Raw genomic sequence first — 24700 nt, forward strand, 5'->3', positions numbered from 1 at the left:
CATGACCATGGTCATCAGGGTCCCACTGCCTAGCACTTGGCCAGTGTCATCCCCAGGAGGGCCCTTGCTCACTGCAGACGTTTTTTCCTGACATCTCCTTGGACCCTCTCAGCCTTGAATCTTCACATCTACACCAGCCTTGCGATTCTGGGTATTTCAAAGAATCCACCATTGCTCTGTGGCAAATTTGCTGAGCGCTTAGCTGAACAGCCAGTTGGTAGCTTGAGCCGGTGCTTTGAGGTCCCCATTGGCACTGAGACCCGGCTTCTGAGACCCATGCTTCTGCTCCTGCCCCCGGGTTTCTGCAGACACCTGTTGTACACCTACTTTTCTCTGCTCAGTCTTACAACTCTGAATTGTTTGTCTGCAGCTAGATCTTCCTGTTGACGGGTCCTCTTTTCTTGTTATTACTCTATGGTATCTACCTAGAGTAAACTGCTCCCTGGAGGAACATACTCTTTTTGGGCTCCTTCCATGTAGAAGTTCTACAGACAGGACTTCTCACCCTGGAGGCTAGACCAGACTCTTGCAGACTGCTGCTCTGAGAGCACTACTGAGTGATTTTCACAGCCCTGTACCCTAGCTGGGCTGCAGGGTGGCGCAGAAGAGTGATTTCGGATTCCAGCTAGGTGCAGCAGAGGTAATACAGCTTTTTCTCCCTTGGGTGAGAAGCCTCACCCCTGAGAACCTTGGGTTGATACTGTGCAGGATGATATGCATCATGCTTATTTTGCACTTAACAGTATATCTTGGAAATCACACCATATCAGGGCATGTTGAGCTGTCTCATGCTTTTAGGGAAGACATGGTATAATTTAATCATTCCCCTGTGGATGAACTTCCAAACTTTTTGATCTTAGACACTGTTACAGTGAATGTCCCTGTACCAATGCCATTTCATTTATGTGTCAATAAACCTTTCTCATAAGTTTTAAGTAGGCATAATTAAGGAAAATGAAGGAAAAAAAGATGCTGTAGTATCTGTAGCAGAAAGACCACAGGACCAGGAATCAGAAGACTTGGGTTCAAGTTTCAGCCCCACTGCCTCACTAGTAAAGTGGAAATAAAACCCCCTGCCTTGTCTTACTTATAAGGGTTCTATGAGCATTAGATCTATAAACATCCCTCCCTCCCTCCTTTCCTTCCCTCCCTCCCTCCCTCCCTCCTTCCTTCCTCCCTCCCTCCCTCCCTCCCTCCTTTCTCCCTTCCTTCCTTCCTTCCTTCCTTCCTTCTTCTCTTCCTCCCATTGTTCTTTCTTCCCTTCTTTCTCCCCCAGTGTTCTTTCTACCATACCAGAACTTTTGGAAGATTCAATTGTTTATCTTCCAGAAATATAGTAGTGCACCTCCAAAGGAGCTCCTCCCCTCTCCCTCCCTTTGGGTGGTCCCTGGTGTGGGATAGGCCTATGCTCTTTCTCTGTAGCCCTTGCCAATTCTCAGGAGGCCCAGAGAGACTGGGCTGCTTTGAGATTGGTCACACATACTAATCTGAGAATGGCTGAAGTAGGGGGGAGGAGGGAGTATTGATATCTGAAAACATTTCTGTGGGCAACCTCCTCTGCCTCAGAAATTCTAACTTTATAGTGAAAGAGTCCTAGCAGATCCTCTTGCACTTAGGGAAATGAGATTATTTTTATTTCAAGGAAAAGCACTGGAATTCCATTGAGAAACCAATATAGGACATAACATCTCTGAGTTTGCACACCATGGGGACAGGACTTGGGAAGGACTTTTGGCCTTTCTAAATGCAAGTGGCCAAAATCTCCCAGGCCTTCTGCATTTCACTCATACTGAATGGGAAAGAGTGTCTTCAACAAAGGATTCAGTGGAGCTGCGGTTGTCTCTGTGCAAAATTCTCAGTCAGGAGATATTTACTTTTAGAGTGGGGACCCCATCCCACCTTACTTGTTTATTTCATGGTTAATCTCTTAAAGATTCAGTTTAACAATAACAGAGCAGTTCCAGAAATTATTATGGAACCAGGAACTATGCTAGCTGGTGCAGTTATATAAATGAGTAAGATATAGTTTCTTCCCTGAAACCATTTGTTGTCCAGACAGACTGACAGACAGTAGAGCAGGTTTGAAATACACGAAAATGGCTCCTTCTTACAAAATGATTGAGCTTTTTTTCCCTAGAACAATTGATTCAATCCTTCATATAAAGAATTAAAATATTTCTGATAGTCTTTGCAATCCTGGCAACTACTTGTTCCTTGAGTTTTCAAGTTCTAGGAAGGGAATTTATTGAACTTGTTTGCTGATCCCTAACATGAACTAAGCACCAACTCATTTCCATATGCATTCAGCATCACAACATTACCAGGCACCAGAGACAAATCCTTGCTCTTAAAGACCTTCTGGATGGGAGATGGAGATCGCAGCTTCATGGACTCAATGTCTCAGAGACTTCATGTTTGTCTGAGTGGTATCATTTACTGAGTCAATGGCCACAAGGTGTCAAGGTTGGGAAATATTTTTGTTGTAGAGAAATTTTGCTTATAATGGTATTCATTTCGTTTGGAGTTTGGCTAAGCTGTGACGATAACTCAGTTGGGTCACTCAGCTCTGAGATGATGAAGACCTCTTGTTGCTGTGTTTCTCTTTTAATGTTTGGGGAAGATTTTCTGAAAGCTTCCTTCTGTCTGCTCTCTGATACATTGAGAAGGTAGACGGCTATACAGTGACTAAAAACAGAGTTAGAATATGTTTCTGTAAGTAGAGGGGCCCTAAGTGCAAATACATGAACAAGGATCTTGTTTATTTTGAAGAGAACTGTTTTATTTGCTTAAGGAAGACAAGTTTTTCTTAAAACTGCCACTTCTGTGAGGATATTAAATTGGCATTGGCCAGGAACTACAAATTCCAGCGTTAGTCCAGTGGTCACAATTCTCTCCCACCAACATGATTCATATTGCAATACATGAAGGAAACTTTAGTTGAAATAAAAAAAAAAAGATGTAATTGATGTTAGAAATCTAAATGTGGTTTTAATGAAGTAGTGACTTGTACAACTCATAACTATTTCGACTGAATTGACCGGATTAGGTAAACATAAATACAGGATAAGTTGCAACCTTTGGCGAGGTACATAAAGTCAGATAAAATAACCTTAAAATAATGGAAAAGTAGAACGATGTTGGGGTATGCTCTTGGAGGTCACAAAACAAGTCACAGAAAGACCAGGAATATCTCAAGCTCTCCTAAATTCTAGCTCAGTGCATCTCCAAAATCCTAACACTTGAAATGATCGTCAAGTGATTATTTGAGCAGATATTTGGCTCTGCTCAATACAAATGGAATTTTTATTGTCACAATTCATTTAAATGGTGTTGACTTTGGGTGGCAAACAAGCTGAGATCAGACCTTCTTGACATTGCATCAGGCAGTGATGTCAGCAGTTGCATGTTAAACAAATAAATTGGAGATTCGCTCCATGCCAAGTTACACAATCAGAAACGCAACAATCTCTTTCCATTTGCTTTTCACAACAAGGTTTGTGTAACTTCAGGGCAAAACCAGAGCAAGTCCACTGGCAAATCTGGGGACTAGTGAATATTTTATAGTACGGCAGATAAATGATACGAACACTGAAAAAATGTCCAGCCAATTTCTCCAACCACTGGGAAGAATGTGTGAGTTGGAAGTGTGTGGGAAGTGGATGAAGAGTTGTAGGGGTAGGGGCAGGCTGTGGAAAGCTTGATTCTCCACCTAGATCTGCTGCCCGACTCACTCCTGCCCTCTTGATTGGAACAACTCTCTATGAAGTTTGCATTCAGCTGTGTGCCATTTACCACTGTGTTCTGGTTTTTTTTTTGCTGAGGAAGAGTCTCCCTCAGCTAACATCTGTCACCAATCTTCCTCTTTTTGTTTGAGGAAGATTCGCCCTGAGCTCACATCTATGACTAATCTTCCTCTATTTTGTATGTGGGCTGCCACCACAGCATGGTCAATGATTGGTGTATGTTTGCGCCTGGTATCCGAACCCCTGAATCCGGGCCGCCAAAGTGGAGCATGCCGAACCCAACCAGTACACCACTGGGTTTACTCTAATAATTATTATTATTGATAATAACAACTGCCATTTATTGAGGGCTTCTTATGTGCCAGGCACTCATTTAGGGGCTTAAGATATAGTTGGTCCTTCATCACTGTGGGGTCATTTTAAACATTTTTCAAAGTTTCAAGTATGACTGTGAACAGATTCAGAAATGGATTAAGAAGGGGGATTAAAAAGAATAAATTGGAAAACAGATCCTCAAATAATAGTACACAAATTTTCATAGGAGCATTATTGACAATAACCAAAAGGTGGAAACAGCCTGGTGTTGATCTATAGATAAATTGATAAATTGTGATTTACACAAACAATAGAATATTATTTAGCCATAAAAGGGATGAAGTACTGATACACGCCACAACATGGGTGTACTTTGAAAATATTATGCTAGGTGAAAGAAGCCCAAGACAAAAGGTTTTACCTACTGTATGATTCCATTTATATGAAATATCCAGAATAGATAAATCTATAGTAACAAAAAGCAGATTGGTGGTTACCAGGGGCTGGTGGGAAAGGAGAGTGACTGCCAACGGGTACAGGTTTTCTTTTGGGATGATGACAATCTTTTAGAAATAGAGGTGGTTGTTGCACAACATTGTGAATGTACTAAACAGCACTCAATTGTACATGTTAAAATAGTTAATTCTATGTTATATGAATTTCATCTCAATAATAATAATTTAAAAAGACTAAATCTAGTATAAAACCAAAGGAATCTGATTTTCTATACCCTTTAGACCTACAACTTTTCATTCCCAACACTCAGCACTTCTGATAGGCCCCATGGAAATGAGCCCAGCAGTTGGGTTGGTTTCACTTACTTAGGGTCTTGGTTCAAATGTCATCTTATCTAATTACCAGAGGGGGAGGGGAGAGGAGGGAGGGTGAAAGGGGTAAAAGGGCAAATCTTTATGGTGACAGATGGCAGCTAGACTTTTGGTGGTAAACACGATGTAGTTTATACAGAAATCGAAATGTAATAATGTACACCTGAAATTTATATAATGTTATAAACCAATGTTACCTCAATTAAAAAAAGGGTCACCTTATTAGAGAGACCTTTCTGGCCCATCTATAATGGTGTCCCCATCATTTGTGTCCCCTCACCCTTTGTTTGTCTTTATAGCACTTTTCACCAACTGACATATATTAATTTGTTAATTTTTTTTTGCCCCCCTCGCAATTGAATATAATCTCTGCGAAAGCAGGAATTTTATTGTTTTTATTCACTGTTATACCTAAGACAATGCCTGGCACAGAACAGGCGCTGAATACACATTTGGTGAATAAATGCATGAGTGAATATCAGTATTGAGTCCTGATTTTCTTCATCATTAATCATCACAGGTACCATGAAAGCATAAAATTCTTGGGGGAAGGGTAGGTGTCATTTATCTTTTACTTCCAACATCTAGGATGACACCTAGAACAGAGATGATGTTCATTGAATAGTTTTGGAACTAGATTAAAGACAATCTAGTTGGCAAGATGAGGCATGGGTAAATAAAACATTAAATGACAATGCGGGAGAATAATATGATATTAGAGTGGAGGAAAGAATCATCTGAGAGTCATTAGATTTCATTTATAATTCTGGCTCTTTTCCTCCTCCCAGGAGAGAATTTTAATCTCTCTGGGCCTCAATTTTCTCATCAGTAAATGTAGAAGGTGGGGCCAGATGGCCTCTCTGACCCGTTCTAAACTTTAATTATTATGCACATGTGTGTGGCAAAGGACACGAGTGCTATGCATTTAAATAAGTGGATAATCACCCTAAAGGGGAAAGTTATCAGGTCAGCTCCTCTCCCCAACCTTGATCACGTGACAAGACTAAAGAAGAAGAAAGCTGAAGAAAATCTCTTCCAAACGTGAAATTTTGTTGCTAAGTATAATTTTGTGAAATGTGGGCCAGAATGAGTTCTAAGATATATTTTAAGACTTTTGAGACAACAATCCTTGTTTGGGAAACTAGTGAGTTCATTAAGTTTGACTTATTGATGTAAACTTTTCAAGGAAATTTAATACTGTATTAAAAAAAACTCTAAATGTTGATAGGATCTTAAATAGATCTTTAAGCTTCCCCACCGGTGAAAGATCTGATTGCAATGATTTCTCCGACTGGAGTTCTAAAGTTCCCCAAAGACTTCTCTTGTTTATAATAATGTTTAAGGCATTTGCAAACTCTAAGTAAATGCAAACAAGGAATTGAAATCCAAGCAAGTATTCTGTTCTTTTCTGCCTGGGGTGGTTGAAATGAAACAACAACAATATCATATAAACAAAAATCAGGGTTCAGCTGGCTCCTCGAAGAAGCTAGTTGGCTTCAAGATACTTAACATTTGCTGAAATCTTTGAAATTTGACAGTAGGAACTTGACAGGTCTTTCTCACTTAGTACAAGAGCAGAGAAGGGAGCTACAACAGACAAGAAGCAAAACATAATAATCTTGCAAAAAAAAAATCATGAACTGGGGCAGCACTGTACAGATGTTTATGAAAGGCAAGATAAAAATCCATTTAATAATTTTTCTCTCAGAGCACTATGAAAAAGAAATAATCTTGCCAAACTAAAGCAATCTAAATTCAATTCAACAAACATGTATTGAATACGTACTCTGGGACACATACTGTTTTGCAGTAAAAATAAAAATGAGGTTGAATTTTTTAAAAAGTCTAAAAGTCATTTATAAATATGACCAATATACGACTAATTTTTTGCTCTTAGTTCTTTCTCCCTTTTGGGAACATTTCTGCCTTATTCTCATATAGAATATATGATTCTTTCCTCTTTCTGCGTTCTTTGAAATATGCATGATTATTATTTTTTTTACCGTACTTTAACTTTCTCTTACATTTTGTTTCATATGATTTATAATTTTTTCCCTCTCTCTCCGGGACTAGAATTTACTTCCCACTCCATTCGATCGCCCACCTGAATGAACTCTGGCTGAATATTTGATATGATTCTTCACTTTGATCAAAAAAGCAGAATGAGAGTGAGAACTGGGTTATAATTCTTGCAACTATTGTTCCATTGTGCAAATTAGTTAAATTCTCTAGGCCTCAATTTCCTTTTCTATAAAATTTATAGGCAGTAAAGTATGCAAAAGTAACCTCTTGGATTGATTGCTGGAACCCCTGGTTGAGTTGTAATTCATGGATGTCAGGGAGAAGGGCGGCACAGATGGCTGATAGGCAGCAGACTATTAAGTTGACCCTATATTAGCATAAACTAAATGTTTATTTAGTTTCACAGACATGCAAGATGCAGCTGAAGGATCGTAATAGGGGTCTTAGATTAATGATAAGTCTGAGATAGCCTAAGATAAAATATTTAACTAGGATATATTTTGTATATTACCAAGTAGTAAAGGCGATAAAGCCACCAGCTTGCTAGGTTGAATACTCTCTAACAATAAGCTGATGAATTGGACTAATCCAGAAGACTTCAACACATCTATTGGGAGATTGACAGAGAGGATGCCTGTTACTTGAGACTGAATTAAACACCAAACTACACATGTCAGGACAGGGTTGGTATCCAGTGTTTCATCATCTACGTGACTTCTGAAATGAAACTGCCCCAAACATCACTGGAAGATCCTAGAGTAATAAATAGTGTCACCTGAATGACATCAAACAGAAATCAAAAGAGTGTGAAAATAAGAAACTTCAAGAACACCCCACAACACCCCCCAAAACCCCCAAACATAACCGTCTTCATTGAAGTCACATTTATTCGAATCATGTTCCTTTGAGAAGCTTGTCAATTAAAAGACCAGAGAGTTCCTACTACCCAGTACTGCAGTTGAATTGAGGTGAAGGATAGAAGCTGAATAGTGATAAACAACACAGAAGTTGACATTGCCATATGAACGCAGTACACATATTGGTGTGAAACAATCAGAATTGGGGCAGTTTCTTGGGAAAGGTGTCAGGTTACCTCTGAGTTAAACCAATTCCCAGGAGAACTTTAAATCAGCTTATGTGGAAAACCTGATTGCTTATGTAGTCCATACCTACCGTGTTCGTGTGAGCTCTTCTGTAAGATGAACTATGTTCAACTCTAAATGATTCTGCAGTTCCGTGGGCTAATTAACTGACAGGACTTGGACAGAAATTAACTCTTTCAGGTAACTCATTATTTACACCCGGCTACATAAGTGTTACCCAGATGGAGGGAAAGAGTTAATTCACTTGACCTGGAATTTTACTTATTCGAAGATTGATAATGGGTGCCCCACCCTGTAATGTGTTTGACTAAATGCTCATGCGTATCTGTGCAAAAGGCACCATGAATATGCTATTTCATGCTTCTGTGTCAAAGCGAATCAATCCTGAAGGAAGAGGTATTCATTTATGTTTATACAATGCAAGCTGTAGTGAAATTTTTTAGTGAAATCTTTCCTAGGACTAAGGAAACAGATCTACTTGGCCCAAACAGTATGAGGTACTGGAAGGGGCAGTTACTTTTCCCCAATATCCAAGCATTCCAATACAGGGCTGCTGCCATATATAAAGCAACGGACAGCCAAAAGTCCATTTGGAATAGATTGGTGTTTTGGGTTTAGTTGTACATTAAAACTTTGAGCTGTTCCATTTTGTCGAGTTCCCATCGATTTCTATGGAAGCTGATACATTAATAAACGAGTAATTGAAACTCCTTTCTCAGTTTATAAAACACATCTGCTACCAATGAGAATGAACAGGAAACCCAGGAAGGGAAAGATCAAAGAACAACAGAGTTTGCTATTTATTTCTTAGCTGATTCTTCCTTGCAGGTAGTTTACGATCTCATTATCACTAGGAGCAGAAATTTGTAAAAAATTAAATGTGTTTGTATAAATCATATGTAAGTCAAATATAAAGGAATGTGCCTTTTAGGAAAGTTAGTGTCCCTGGTACTTATTTGGTTTTGTCTTAAACGCAACGCTATGGTCTAAGAGTGACCTCCTATGAGTGCAAGACGGGATGAAGTAGAGGATGGTGGAGGTATGTGGATGTGTTCCTGGGGAAGATGCAGGGAAAAGGAGGAAGATGGAGAATGGGACAGCTCAGAATCATAGTTCTCTGAGAGTTTTGCAATATTTCAAACAATCTGTGGAGATTCCGTGGCAATGTTTTTGAATTGGAAAGGGGTCAAATTAAGGGAATACAATATTTGGCAAAGTACAATTTAGTGATATTTATATGGTGGTACTAGAATAAAGCATGCATGCTCCCAAATAACAGTAGTTCCATTCATAATCTTTTTATAGATCTAGGTGATGTCCCTATCTTCTCCGTCACTCCTGACTTCCTTTCTTTCTGCAAACATTTATGAAACACCTACCATGAGTAAAATGCTATGTGCCGCAAAGTGTGTCAAGTTTATTATTTGCATAAGTCATCTTTAAGAGCTGACGTTTCTCACGTATCTTGGATTTTAATCTGAATCTATTTAAAAACATTTTTAACTTGTTAAATTATATTTAAAATATTTAACATAAAAAAATAATTGAATGAATTCATATTTTGACTGAATTCACAAAGTAATCTGGTGTTTTTGGTGCTTCCTCAAAGTATAATTGGCATGTCCACAGCATCAGCACCACCTGGGAGGTTGTTAGAAATGCAGATTCATGGGCCCCATCAAGACTTACTGAATCAGAATCTCTAGGCATGGGGCCCTGAAGTCTGTGTTTTAAAAAGCCCTCCAGGAGATTCTGAGAAGCCCCTATCTAAGTGAAACTATGAGACCATGTACTACTGATTGGTTCTTGTTAAGTAGTTTTAAATTTCAATAATGAGAAAAGAGTATGGTGTATATAGCAGAATAAGCAAAAGAAAAGTCAAAATTGTATTTTTCATCAAATTGAAAATATTACCATATGATAATCATTCACATAGTCAGGTGAAAAGATTTATTACACGAGGAATATGAAGAGTTGGGAAAAATTAGAAAAGATATTTAATAATTTTTTATTTCAAAAGGCTTTGGATTGAGTTTCCATGTTAATTAAAGTTATTTGTGTTATTTAATTTGAACAAGTTGGCTCATAGATGCAATAATTGCATTGGAGAGGTTTTTCTCTTTTAATAAAATTAGAATTCAGAACATACTGGAATAAATAAATTTGTACTTTTAGTTGTTTAAACTAGTGCTTCGCAAATTATCTGTGAAAAAAGGAATGTTTTGTTTCTCTTTGTTTTTTAATTTCTTCTATAAAATACTATAATTCATTCTGTAAAATGAATTACTAGAAAAATGAGATAAAAAAGATGCCCCAAATGCACACACCAGCTTTTATTACTAGAGTCAACAGACAATAAATTACTATGCCAAATTATGTTTCTAAGTGCTGACTCTCATTTTCAGAACCGATCTCATGTGGACTGGTAAACAGTTGACAGTGAGCACCAGTTTGCAGGCCACACTTAGAGTAGCACTGGTTAAACCACCTCTCTAAAGTAATCACTAGTCAACCAACTGTGGTAAAAGACCAGGTGAATAAACCTTAATCAAACAAGAAACAACTGAGGGTCTGAAATCTTGGCTTGAGTCTTGGCTGGGCTCTTTCCCTTGTGCCTCAATTTTTTAATTTGTAAATTGGGGATAATGATAACATCTACCTCACAGGATGATGGATGGAGATTCTGGTGGGTTAGAGTGTATTTAAGGGGATGGTTTAAATGAAAGACTACAGAATTTAAGCTTAGGTAGGTAAATGAGGACACCGGCAAGAAGGAGGGCATTGAAAAGTGGTAGGGTCAACGGACTGTAAATCTCACCAGTGTTAAATATTTATTTGAGTTTGTACTACAGGGAGAAGGATGAAAACACAAAAGATGGTTGTAATGGGCTGAATGTTTGTGTCCCTCCAAAATTCACATGTTGAAGTCTGAATTCCCAGTGTGATGGTATTTGGAGGTGGGCCTTTAGAAAGTAGAGTGGGATGAGGTCACGAGAGTGGGGACTTCATTATGGGATTAGTGCCCTTATAAGAAGAGACAGCAGAGAGCTTTCTCTCTCTCTCTCGCTCTCTCTCGCTCTCTCTCGCTCTCTCTCTCTGCCATATGAGGACACAGTAAGAAGGCGGCTGTCTGTAAGCCAGAAAGAGGGTCATCACCAGAACCCAACCATGCTGGAACCCTGATCTCAGACTCCTAGCCTCCAAAACTGTGAGAAATAAATTTCTATTGGTTAAGCCACCCAATCTATGGTATTTTGTTCTGGCAACCTGAGCAGAGTAAGACAAGGGTGGTCATGAATGAGATCCTCAAAATTAGGATTTTGGAATGGATTGGAGTTAAGGACAATGACAAGGTCTTCTAACTTCTAGAAGAGGAAGTGATTGGATGAGAAGGTTGACCAGGCTGTTTTTAATCCTAAACTGTGATGCTTGAGACTAAACTTGCAGCTCTAAGGTATTTACGGAATGATGCATCCTCAATTTCTTTTTGTGATTTCCAAGATGCACTCTGAGAAAGTAAAAAGTTGTATCTAAGTGTCAGACTGTCTTCGTATATCTTCTTATTTAAACCTAAATAGATTGGTATAATTTATACATCCATTCATTCCAGAATATGTAAGTGTTTATAAAAGTGCCAGGCACGGTTCTCCATCCTTGGGACACAGACATTCTGTCTTAAGTCTGTTTGAGCTGCTATAACAAAGTACCATCGACTGGCTGGCTTATAAACAACAGAAATTGCCTTCTCACAGTTCTGGAGGCTGGAAGTCCGAGATCAGGGTGCCAGCATGGTCTAGTTCTGGTGCGGCCCTCTCCTGCATTGCAAACTGCTTACAGTTAACAGACTGGGTTACTGACTTTTCACTGTGTCTTCACATGGTGGAAAGAGGGCTGGAGAGCTCTTTGGGGTCTCTTTTACAAGGCACTAATCCTATACATGAGAACTCCACCTCATGACCTAATCAACTCTTAGAGGTCTCACCTCCTAATACTATCACATTGGGGGTTAGGTTTCAACATACAAACTTTGGGGAGAAGCAAACGTTCAATCCATAACACACACTCGTTTGTTTTCCTTGCCCTAATGGAGCTTATATTCTAGGAATATAGGAGTTTGTGGGAGAGCGGGAAGACAGATAATAAACAACAACCATAATAAGCAAGTCAATTATTTAGTGTGTTAGAGGTGACAAGTGCTGAGAAATAAGGGAGGAAGATTGGGAATAGGGGTGGAGAGTAGGGGCAGATCACAATGTCAGTGGGTAATTGGGGTAGTAGGCCTTGCAGAGAAGGTATCATTTGAGCAAAGATTTGAAGGAAGTGAAGAAGTTAGTCCTGTAGATATCTAAGGGTAGAACTTTCCAGGCAGAGGCAGAGATGATATTTATTGATTATTGAAACTCATTTATGTTCATCATTTTCTGCCTCCTAATTTGTGTACAAAATTTGTGTAGGCTTTACCCAACGGACATCAAAGTGATTACTGCTGACCTGTCTTGGCCAACACGGGCACTTCTTTTTCCCTTTCTCCTTCTTGTTCACCTTGTTTCTAGACCATGGTTCTCCATGTGTGGTCTCAGCAGCATGAGCATCACCCGGAACTTGTGAGAAAGACATATGGTCAGGCTTACCCCAGTCCTATGAGATCAGAAACTCTGGAGGATCTGTGTTTTAACTCATCCTTCAGGAGATTTTGATGCATGTTCACGTTTGAAATCAATGTTCTAAATCAGAAGTCTGCAAACTATGGCCCATTGGCCAAGTCTGGCCTGCTGCTTGATATTGTATGGCTGGTGAGCGAAGAATGGTTTTTACGTTTTTAGGTGGTTAAAAAAAAGTGAATACTATTTTGTGTCATGTAAGAATTATCTAAAATTCAAGTTTCAATGTCTGTCCATAAATACAGTTTTATAGAAACGTGGTCACGCCCCTCATGTACAGATGGTCGCTGGCTGCTTTCGCATTGCAACAACGGAGTTGGGTAGTTGCAACAGAGACCAAATGGCCCACAGAGCCTAGAAATATCCTCTCTGACCCTTTACAGAAAGAGTTTGCTCACCCCTGCTCTAAACCCTTTGTTCTTTTATCCTCTCCCTCTGTCTCTACCTCTCTCTCCTCTCCCCATGTCTGAGGCCAGCTGTAGTCACTCAGTGTCACCGATAGTCTCCTGTCTGCTGGTGGAACTCAGGGTCAAAGAGGTTGTTAACCTCTGTTTCAGCATAATGTTGTGCAGGGAAGCAAAGCAACCTCTACTTCAATATGCAAACTAGATTTACACTATCTGCTCAGGAGAACATTACTTCCATATAGTTTGCATTCACATTTTTGTTTCAAGGTTTAGGACATATATTTTCTTAGCATTTGATTATGGATCTGGTTTTAGTGGAAAAGGCTGTGGGGCAGAAGCCCCGCCTGCTACTGTTGGCTCTGTCTAGAATGCTTCAGCATGCATATGGTTGATTATTGCAAATTGTGGAAATGAATGCTTGTGGTTTAGGAACGGGGCAGTTGTCATTCTAGATGAGATTATGTGTCTGTCAAATTCAGACTCTCACTTCCCGAAAAGGGTCCTCTCCTAATGGTTCCTGAGTTAAAGACACACACGCATGCTGCAAACTGAAGAAAGGAGTATGAATGCCTTTGTACTGCCAGTGGCAAAACAAGATGATTCTGTTCATTTCCTCTGCCCAGCAACCATCAGCTTCTTTCTCAGGCAGTATGCTTATTTGCTTAATGCTAGCATAATAACCACTGAAACTGTGATTCATGTTAAAATTCATCTTTTAAATCACTTAATAATGTGCTGCAGAAGCAGCCAATTGTGCATGGGCTACTTAAGTGAACTATTTTTAACATGCAGAGGAATATTTCATTTTGGTTTTAATTTGACATTAATTTAATTATGTGAATGTCTGAGAATGACACAATTTTACTTTACTTTTCCCTGGGGAGATGTCAATGAATTTTCAATTCCTTCCAAGGATCCAATCTTAGTGTACTTGTGTGGTCTGCTTCATTACCTGACTGTTTGATTTTAATAGGGCCAGCTGGGCTTTGATTTGGTGTAGTGGAGGGAACGGAGTGTGTGTGTGTGTGTGTGTGTGTGTGTGTGTGTGTGTGTGTGTGTGTGTGTGTGTGTGTGCGCGCGCGCACATGCCTTCTTATAAGGGGGGAAAGACTGGCTAAGTTCTAGCCTCAGCACTAAAGAGTGAAGGAGGAGCATCATGGACATTTCAAATGGCAACAAACACAAACAAAAGGAGGTCTACATTTCAGTAAAAATTATGGTTGATTATTAGTAAAAGTTTTGTCTTAGACAACTTAGTTCTGTTTCCCCGTAAAGAGCAGCTTTCCAAAAGTGCCAGCTAAGAAGGTAGGAAACTGCATTTTTCTTCTTTGCTGTCTGGGAAAAGAAGAATAGGGCAGCATCAGGTGACAAGAAAAAGGGAAAGCATGGGGAATTTTGGAAGGAGAAAAGACTCTAGGACTGAGAAAGAGGTCATTGATCTATTTATACAGATTACTTTTTCTTCAACTTTTGTTATGAGAAATTTCAAGATACAGAAGAGTTGAAAGAATTGTACAATGAACACCAATCTATCTGCCTGGCTAGATTCAACAAATTAACAGTTCTGTATATTTGCTTTATCCACTCATCTGTTTATACACCTATCCAACTGTCTATGTCCCTCTGTCTATCTCTCCATCTTTTTATTCATTCCATCCCATTCCGTCCATCCATCCATCCATTCATTGGTCTATCTTTCCATTTGTCTCTCTTTTTAGAGCCATTTGAAAATAAGTTACAGATATCATGAGCCTTGATTCGTAAATACTTTAGCATGCATCTCTCCAAAATAAAGACATTCCCCAGCCTATTATTATTACACTCACAATCACTAACAATTATTCCTTAATATTATTCAATATCCACGTTTATTGAGCTTTTATTTCAATTATTACCCTTTCCACTTTGAGAAGTTCTGTTTTCTTTTAAAATTTTGCCTCTTTCCTGCTCCTACTTTAAAGTTTCTTTTAAAATGTCCTTTAAAAATTATTAAATGTAGTTATTATCTATATTGTGTCTAATAATTCTAATATCGAAAATTTTGTATGTTTGTTTCAGCTGTTTGTTATTTTTGCTGATTCTCATTAAAGTGCCCGTTCTTTGTGTGTTTCCTGAATTTTGAATGAGAGCTGCCCATTTTCCTTGGAAATTTATTAGTGGGACTTCTTTGAGATTTGATTTGAACTTGAGATCCTCCAGAGGGGATATGTCCTCCTATTTGCAACAAAAGTGAGACTACTTTAATCCAATTCTCTGTTGAGATGTTTCATATCACATGGGTGATGTACCTTTAGACTGAAAACCCATATAAGGGCCAGATTGTCACTACAAAATCTTAAAGAAGATTTCTTTTCCTTTCATCCAACACCGACTTTGAGATAGGTATGTAGTTTTTGTTTTATTTCATTTTGGTTTTGGTCTTCTTTTGTGTATGATGTATTTCTTGTTTCCCTTTGGAGTCTCAGCTTTAGGTAAAGGGTCTTCTGTTAGATTCCAGCTTGGACAGCCCTGGACTTTATTGTATCCCAGAGTTCAGCACAAAACCCTCAGAATGAGGCCAGTTTGAGATTGGCTTGCTTTTCAGAGTTCCCAGGTTCTCTTTTCGGGAGACTCTGTAGTATGGTGATCATACTGCTAGAAAGAGGTATCTCATAAATTCTTCACTAAGATCAGACAGGAGAATATTCAAGAAAGAAGATGGCTGACTTTCCTGTAGGGAAAGACAGTTTCAAGGCTTGAGTTTAATTTCCTGTCTTGAAATAGTCTAGAATAATGATTATATATGACTTTTACGCCAAGACTTCCAAGTCCATCATTTCCTCCAGAGTGATTCCACAGTGACAATAGAAATACATGGATGGAAAATTAGCTTTTTGTTTTTCAAGATATGGGGATTTTTGTGGCTATTTTGGTCACTTGGCTATAGCCTCCATGCACATACAGAACAGGTAGGTATCAGGCTCCTGAAAATCACATGGTCCTGTTTACCCCAGAGTGGCTGAAGACAATTGTAAACCACACACACTCAAGTCCAAATCATTGGATAAGGATTTTATGGATCCTTTAATTCATACTTGAGTTCTCCTTAGAAAAATTTCTCAACTGTGGATGGAGAGAAAGTCCCTCTTTCCTAAGTAAGATGATTTTATTCACTACTTAAAAAAAACTGATGACATGTCCTTCAATACTTGCCTCTGCTTCTTTAAGGGTGCTATTGAGAAGCAATGAAGCAGGACAGGAGAGGCAGATATACTTTTTGGACTAAAAATGATGGAGCAGCTCCTGGTCTTGGATCTGCTTCCAAGTGCCCTGGGCCACACATCTAGTCCAAAGAAGCCCAGTGGAGCATTAGCTTGTAGATTATCTTTGTGCTCTTCAGTTGAACTTGCCCTCTGGCCTGGTGTTGGAGAAACTTTTTTGGCACCAAGGTTTAAAACTCTCATATCACCATGTAGAAATTCTTTACTTTCTGCTGTTCTCTTCCTTTGTTCTCATTGCCACCGTCTTGGTCTGGGTCCTCAATTCCAGCCTGCACTGAACTTTGTATTGTTAGGATTCTAACCACTTAGAATACCGCCTCTCACTCTCCCCACACCTGTCCACCCTGTGTGTGGCACTCTGTTAATTCCTCCAAAAGCCACACAGTTCAGATTGCCCTGTGCTCAAAAACATTTAATGGCCCCCAGGATGGCTACAGAGAAAAAGTTCAAACTCCATTATTTGTTTTAAGGCCCTTCAGGATCTGGCCCTAAATTCCTCATCCAACTTTATCTGTCTCTTACAACTCACTAATAAGAAACTTCTGTCTTGGTTACATTCATTTATTGTTTGTAACTCGCAGCAAGTATCACATTGTAAACATCAAAGCCAACAGAAATTATTATTTTTGTAATGGGAAATCTTAGGGAAAAAGTTTAAAGATAAACACCAAAGGATGTAGCAAACTTATTTAAAGATTTAGTAGCTGTTACAACTCCACATAAACCTGGCACAATCTTTCTTATAATGAACTCTTTGGTCACAATAGGTGGTTAGACAGAGTGATGTGACTAAATCCATCCCATCTGGAAGTAAGGGTTTACATTGTGTAGGAAGCTTCCTCTTCATATGAATTCTTCCTCCAACTTTTCCTTCTCTGTCCTTTTCTTTTGAACTCTCCTCTTTGACATTTATTATGAACAATGTCTGCAGCCCCGTGCTCCTGAATATTTGCCATCATTGGAACAGCTTGGTTTATTTTGATGGATGTTCCATTGTTCATCATGCAAACACAGCATCACTTTGGACATGATTTTGAAATTGATGAATATTCTGAGGTTTTGTTATGCATAGGTGGTCTTGTCCATAACAGAATCCCCAGTCAATTTTGGCAGCTTGCCATATTCACATATTTATTACTCCGGAATTCACTTTGTTCACTAATTCTAACCCCTAGATTCCTTTATTCTTAAAACCTTGTGATCAACTCAATAATTTTGTATTAAAATATTACCTATTTATGTGTTTTAAATCTCCTCTTCTTCTAGTCTTTTGGGATATATTTTATGCTCCATATAATATACTAATATATTAGTTCAACTTTATTATTTGTAAAGAAATAAATGCATATATATTCAGGATAAACACTCATATTTTTAATGAGAGGGGTGCATGATATTATGATATTAAAAGTTTGGAGACCATTTATTTGACATTTACCATGTTTCACAATATGTGATTATCTCTTTTTAAACAGCTTTACTGAGGTATAATTTATATTCCATAAAATTCTCTCATTTTAGGTATACAATTTAATGATTTTTGGTAAATTTGCAGTGTAGTGTGACCATCAGTACAATCCAATTTTAGAACATTTCTATTATCCCCCCAAAATCCTGTGTGTCCATTTGTAGTCACTTCCTGTTCCTATCCCCAGCCCCAGGCAACTAATGATCTTTTGATCTCTATAGAGTTGCCTTTTCTAGACTTTGCATATCAATGGAATCATACAATATGTGGTCTTTTGTGACTGGCTTCTTTCACTTGCATGTGTTTTTGAGGTTCATCCATGTTGTTGTATGTATTAGTACTTCATTCATTTATGTTGTGGAATAGTATTCCACTATATGGATATCCCACATCTTATTTATCCATTTATCAGTTAATGGACATTTGGATTGTTTTCACTGTTTTGGCTATTATGAATAATGCTGCTCTGAACCTTCACATGGACATATGTTTTTATTTCTCTTGGATAATTTCCTGAGAGGGGATTGCTGAGTCATATGGTAACTTCATGTTTAACTTTTTAAGAAGCAGCCAAAGTGTTTCCCAAAGTGGCTGCACCATGTTACATCCCACCAGCAATGTGTAAGTGTTCCAATTTTTCCACATTTTCCTCATCAACACTTGTGAGCCTTTCTAGTGAGTGTGACGTGGTGTGTCATTGTGGTTTTCATTTGCTTTTTCCTAACGAATAATGATGTTGAGACTCTTTTCAATGTATACTTTCCTTGGTGAAATGTCTATTTAAATCTTTTGCTGATCATCTTTTTATACCTTCTCCAAAAAAGTGAATACTCCTTGGGGATAGGAATAATATTTTATACTTCTTTGAACCCGAAATGTCTGCCTGGCATGTGATAGGGTCAGGTCGTTCACATAAGGGCAGCCCAAATGCCCAAAAGGATGACGATGATTTCACAGGTTAAATGTAAAAAAAGTTTCATGTTTTGTCTCATAGGTTCAAAAACTCAGATGCCCACAGTCGCTGTGCTGGTAACATAAATGTGTAACTGGATTGACTTTAGGAAAGTAGAGAGTGGTGGAGAGGGCAAGCCCTACTTTAAGAAGATATCTCAGTTCATTAAAAATGATCACTGTGCAGGCCAAGGAATTCATTTATTACTAGATTTGAGCTGCAGGGATGTCAGATTGACACCCCTGATAGACCAGACCCTTCACCACTGAGCTTATTTCAGAAGAAGTCAGCCACCTACCCAGGGTGTGTTTCTCTATCAGTTTGATGCTATGAGGATCTTGTTTGAGCGAGTCCACAGCCTTCTAAGATGTCTCCTTTTCTCAAGCTTTCCACAATCTATTATGCTGCAGCTGGAAGTATCTTTCTGAAGGCAACCCTGCTGATGATGCTGGCACACTTAAAACCCTTCGCAGACTCCTCATTACTCTTTGAATCAACTCAACATGCTCCAACACGGCCTCCGAGGGGAACTGACCTGAGCCTCTTGCAATTGTGCCAGTACCCAGCTCATATTCTCATCACTAGCTCTTTGTGCCTGCAATTTCATCTTCCTGTAAGATCTTCCAACCCCAGCTTCCACCCACTTGTCCTTCTCAGCTCACATTGGATGCAGCCCCTCTTATAAACTCCCACAGGACTCCAGATTACCCTTGTCAGAGCACATTTCACATTTTATCATAATTTCCTCTTTCCTCCTTCAATTTCTCTCCTGTTTGAGGACAAGGACTATATGGAGCTTATTCACTGGTGTATTCTCAGTGACCAGAGCTTTTGGTTGCATAGAAGAACCCCAAAAGATTGCATGGTAAGTCAAATGAATTGAGGTATAAGGGATTTACACCATCACTTTGGAGAATGATGTTATGATGAAGAGTCAGTAAGCCTGAGTAGAAAAGATGTGATAATATCACCATATATCTTCACACAAAGTTGATATCTGATTTCCACTCATATTCTCCTCTGAGTTTGAAGCTTGGGAAACATTTAGCATTTTTTGTAGCATCGGGTTTACTGGAGATGCTCAACGAGATAATATGTGGAGCCTGGAGACAGAAGCCAGATGGTGCAGCTCCAAGCCGTGGAGCCATCCACATGTTGTCTGACAGGTCTTTTCGCTCTGGTTTATTGCCAGGCCCTTTAGTTACCAGTTTCTTCCTCCAACAGAGTCCCCGGGGGGAATATTAAGAACTTACCTAATACACCAGTTTCTGTGATATGCAAAGTGATGGTTACCAAATCAACTCATGGACTTAATCCTCCCCTGAGGAAACTCAGGACTTGGGGGTGGTGGAGATCTGTCCGTGCCAAAAATATGACTTCAACTTCTCATTTTAAAGGGCTTAGGTCATCTGCAAACCTGTAGGGTCATATAAATTGGCTTAGCTTTCATTTGGAGGAGAAAATTATGCTTAGGGCTGAAGTTTTTAAAGTGACTTTCTAACTTGACTTTAGATGACATCTGACATCTGCATGCTGTCTTCTTGACAGGATCTTGGGCTCCGAGCTTTGAGTGCCTCAGAAAATGAGAACTGATGAGCAAAATGCCTTTTGTTGCACCTCTCTTCCTTCACCCTTGGGCAGGATCAAGTCTCTTTTATAGAGCTTGCCAGGTAAACTCTCCAAATCTAGGACAAGCAAAATACTGCCCATGGTACTGCTCTTTCAAATCATCTCCTGTGGGGCTGTTGGCAATACCATAAAGGATGTGACGAATTGAGGAGGTTCTTGCTTTTAGTGTTAGGATTTCCTCTATCTTTGTAACCCTCGTGAGTTAAAAAAAAAGGGGGGGGGGAGTAAAAGGAGTTTTGACTTCTCATTATTACTAATTACCATGGAATTAATTTAATAATGTTTTAACCGTTCATTTATTTGACATAGTTGGGGAATGAGAGGCTTCCTATTAAATGGATTATTAAGGGTTCTTACCCTGTTAAGCATTAAAACATATATTTAATTGTCTTTAAAACTACAGAACATGCTTCTCTACTTTATTAAGCATTTTATAAAAACCACATTGGAAGAACACACTGATAACTTAGGCTCAGCATAAGAAACCCCAGATATTGCCTTGTGATTTAATGCCTTCGTGTGCCCAGAGTCTCTGCTGAGATGTGTAGATCTAGTTAGTTGATTCTTCACTAAATGGTCCCCTGCCACTGCTTTTTTTTTTCATCCTAAATTCTGGGGTCTATTTTTTAAGAAGAGTTTTTATGTCTCATTCATACTGTCGGGTTGTGATCTCTCACTTCTTTTGGCTAATATTAGATCTCTTTTAGCAATCTATTCCCCATACCCCCTTTCCAATCTGTGGCTTCAGATCTTATGATGGGCTAGACACATAGATAACCAGGCTTTTAAATCTTATACATACAGAAGCCAAAATATAATGATGTACTACTGAAATTTATACAATGCTATAAACCAATGTGAGCTCAATAAAACAAAAAAATAAAAAATAAATAAAAAGAATGATTAGAGACAGAGGTCCTAGGGGTCAAATAGAGGAAATTTAGTAAATGGAATGTATTATATCTTATTTGGCTAGTTTTTAAAATTCTGGGCTTTTTTTCTGTTGTAAGTAGTCGAAGATATTAGATGCGTAAACTCTATAGAAATGATGTTTTCTTTCATTATATCTGAATGCTCAAAGTAAAGAATACAATTCTAGAATGAATTCCTAGTTCTATTCTTTTTTTCAGGGTGTGAGGATAATCATGATGAGGGGTGGGGGGAGAGAGAGAGAGAGAGAATGAACATCTCAAGGGTTCATCACAGGCCCAGGGCTCAGTTTTCATCTTTCAGAAATCTGATTTTTTAGTTCATCCAGAGGTTGTCAGACTATAAAATAAATAACACTAACTGTATTAGTTTCTTATCTCTGCTGTAACAAATGAACACAAGCTTAGTGGTTTAAAAACACACAAATTTGTTATCTTACAGTCTGGAGGTCAGAAGTCCAAAATCAGTCTCACTGGGCTAAAGTCAAGGTGTCTGCAGGGTTGGCTCCTTCCAGAGGCTCTAGGGGAAAATCTGTTTCCTTGCCTTTTCCAGCTTCCAGAGGCTGCCTGCATCCCTTGTCTCATGGCCCCTTCCTCCATCTACAAAGCCAGCCTTGTAGCATCTTCAATCCTCTCTGACTGTCTGACCTCTGCTTCCATCATTGTGTCTCCTCTGATGTTGGCCATCCTGGCTCTTCTTTTAAGGAGCATTGTCCTTATGTTGAACCTACCCAGATAATCCAGAATGATCCCCCCACATCAAGATCCTTAACTTAACCACATCTGCAAAATCCCTTTTGCCATGTAAGGGAGCATATTCACAGGTTCTGGGATGAGGACATGGGCATCTTTGGTGAGAAGAGGGGAGAGCATTATTGAGCCTAGCACACTAAACTCACAATATGCTGATTTAAAAACCAGAATGGCAATATATAATTTATAATTTTAAGATATCTAGTAGCATAACTGAAACTACCTTTTTACTTAGGACACTTTCTTCTGCCAGGGCATTGGTCATGTGAGGCAACCAAATAACAGGAGATTGCTTGGCAAGCATAGAATTACACCAACGGATATTGTCAAGAACCTATGGTAGTTTGACAAATTGTTCCTTTGTAGTCTACAAATATTTCCATCCTGCTGGCAGTACTGGCTGTTAGAACTGTGTTTTTGAATAGTTCTTGAGTTTGATACCCTGACAAATTCAGACTCCTTAGTTCTTCTCTCACTAGATCCCCTGGAATCTATAACGTGCTGCTATAATAATGTTTCCTAATGAACAAATAATGTGATGCACTTGTGCTAAAGTTAACCTTAATCTACACTCTAGAGGCAGTTGAAATACCTTAACCAGAATCCACATTCTAGGGTGAATAGTTAGCCTTTGAAGTATGATAATGAGGAACCAACTCTTCCTTTATTTATGACTTCAAATCTCTGGAAATCTATGCTAAGAAATTTATTAATTAGCAACTGGGATGCAGGAAATAATTTTTCATTGGTGCATTGAGTCATTTTCAAGGTAAGTTACACATTGACTGGGTCCCAGTGTCTTTAGTGAGCAAGGCATAGGACCCAGAAAGCCCTGCAGGCTGCCATGGTCCCTGTAGAACTCAAGGTCTAGAGCCATCTTAGTCCTGCATCATTGTGCTTCATGGAGGATGCTGACATCTGTCTAAGACCTGGATGATTCTGTCTGCGGATGCTGACATCTGTCTAAGACCTGGATGATTCTGTCTGCAAAATATGCTCTTATTGGTCTGAAAGTGAAACTGTCAAATAAGGTGCTTATCAGAGTGTCCAAGGACAGGGAGGGGAATTTCCTGAACTATGAGAACATGTCTTATGACTATTTGTCACCTGCTTGCTGGTAAATATTCCTACATTTACGTTTGTTCTAATCTACCACTTGGTATTGACCTTTGGGTGAAGGGGCATGTAGCTCTGTGTGCAGAAGGATGGGTTAGTAGGTCCTAGGTCTTCCAACTTTAGCGAGCATAAGTGTCACCCAGAGAGCTAGTTAAAACTCGGCTGGCTGGGCCCCAACCCCTGAGATCCTGAGTCAGTAGGTCTTGGGTAGAATTGAGAATTTGCATGACTCACAAGGTCCCAGCTAATGATGCTGCAGCTGGCTGGGACTACTCTTTGAGATTCACTAGACTGGTTTCGTTGTGGCTTAAAATAACAGAGGTTTATGTCTTGCTCACACTACATGTCTGCTGTGGGTCGGTCAGAGGCTCTGCTCTGCAGCACGGTGGATCTCAGTTTGCTACCTGGGCTGATGGAGCATTACTACTTGCGGTGTATATGTGAGAGTCCTGGCAGGTATCATGCTGGCCATACTCACACCTCATTGGCTGGTCACATGACTCATCCCACCACATGAGTGCCAGGAAGCACAATTCTACCTTGTGCCCCAGAGGAGGGTAACTGAATGTTTGTGAAATAGCACTGATGATTACCACAGGTACTACCCAACATTAACTGAAAGAACCTGGTAACAGCTGAGCAGTCAAACTGATTTAAGTCAGTTCCCAACACTTAGGCATGATATAGCTGATGCCAACATGGCCCCATTGGCCTTGGTTATTGTTTAGTCTTTTCAAGTAGAACTGGAAATTATACCACCTCATTGGTGCCATACTTACAAAGCATCTCTAACTTGGTTTCTCTTAGGTACATCGTTAATCCTTCTCTTCCCCTCTACCCTCCTTTTTTATTCTTAGAATCTATTGCCTAATCTTTTCTGACTTTCTCTTTAAATTTCAAGAATAGACTTGGCTTCAGAGGCCTGCTGCCCTGATGTGCTGACTACAACCACGTGAGAACAGAGTCTGAGATTTCGAGTCATCAACAATCCTCACTTTGTGGCCCTCCCACCCTTCCCCCCCTTTCCTTCCTTCCTTCTTCATGCAGGTTTGCAATCAGTTTAACCACCTATGAGACTGCCCCAACATAATGTACAATTTAAGCATAAACTTCAATTTTGGCTTTGAAATTATTTCTCAAGCCCCCTCTCCAAGAAGTCACTTCAACAAATATTCCTGTTAGACACTGTCCTCTTTCAGGTTCTTAATTTCTTTCTAGCCAGCCAGAGAGAGTAGCTACATCTTCACCAAAGGACTATCGGTGAGGGAAAATGACAGAGCAAGGACTGCTTGTTTTGCATTCTTCGGTTCAATCACTTCAGTTCATCAGGGAAATAAAACTGTCAGCACAACATCTCTGGGTACAGAGGACATGGGTAAGGTATATGAATCAAAGGATTGCCCAAGGCTAAAGCCACCATGTAAGCTTTCATTAACTGTGAGAGTCAGGGGCAGGTGCTGCAGAAAGGAACACTATTGATATTAATGTTAATTTTTATGTGAATGTAGGGAAACT

Source organism: Ceratotherium simum, chromosome 18, assembly GCF_057802395.1.
Source record: "Ceratotherium simum simum isolate JZ-2026a chromosome 18, ASM5780239v1, whole genome shotgun sequence".
Classification (NCBI taxonomy): Eukaryota; Metazoa; Chordata; class Mammalia; order Perissodactyla; family Rhinocerotidae; genus Ceratotherium; species Ceratotherium simum.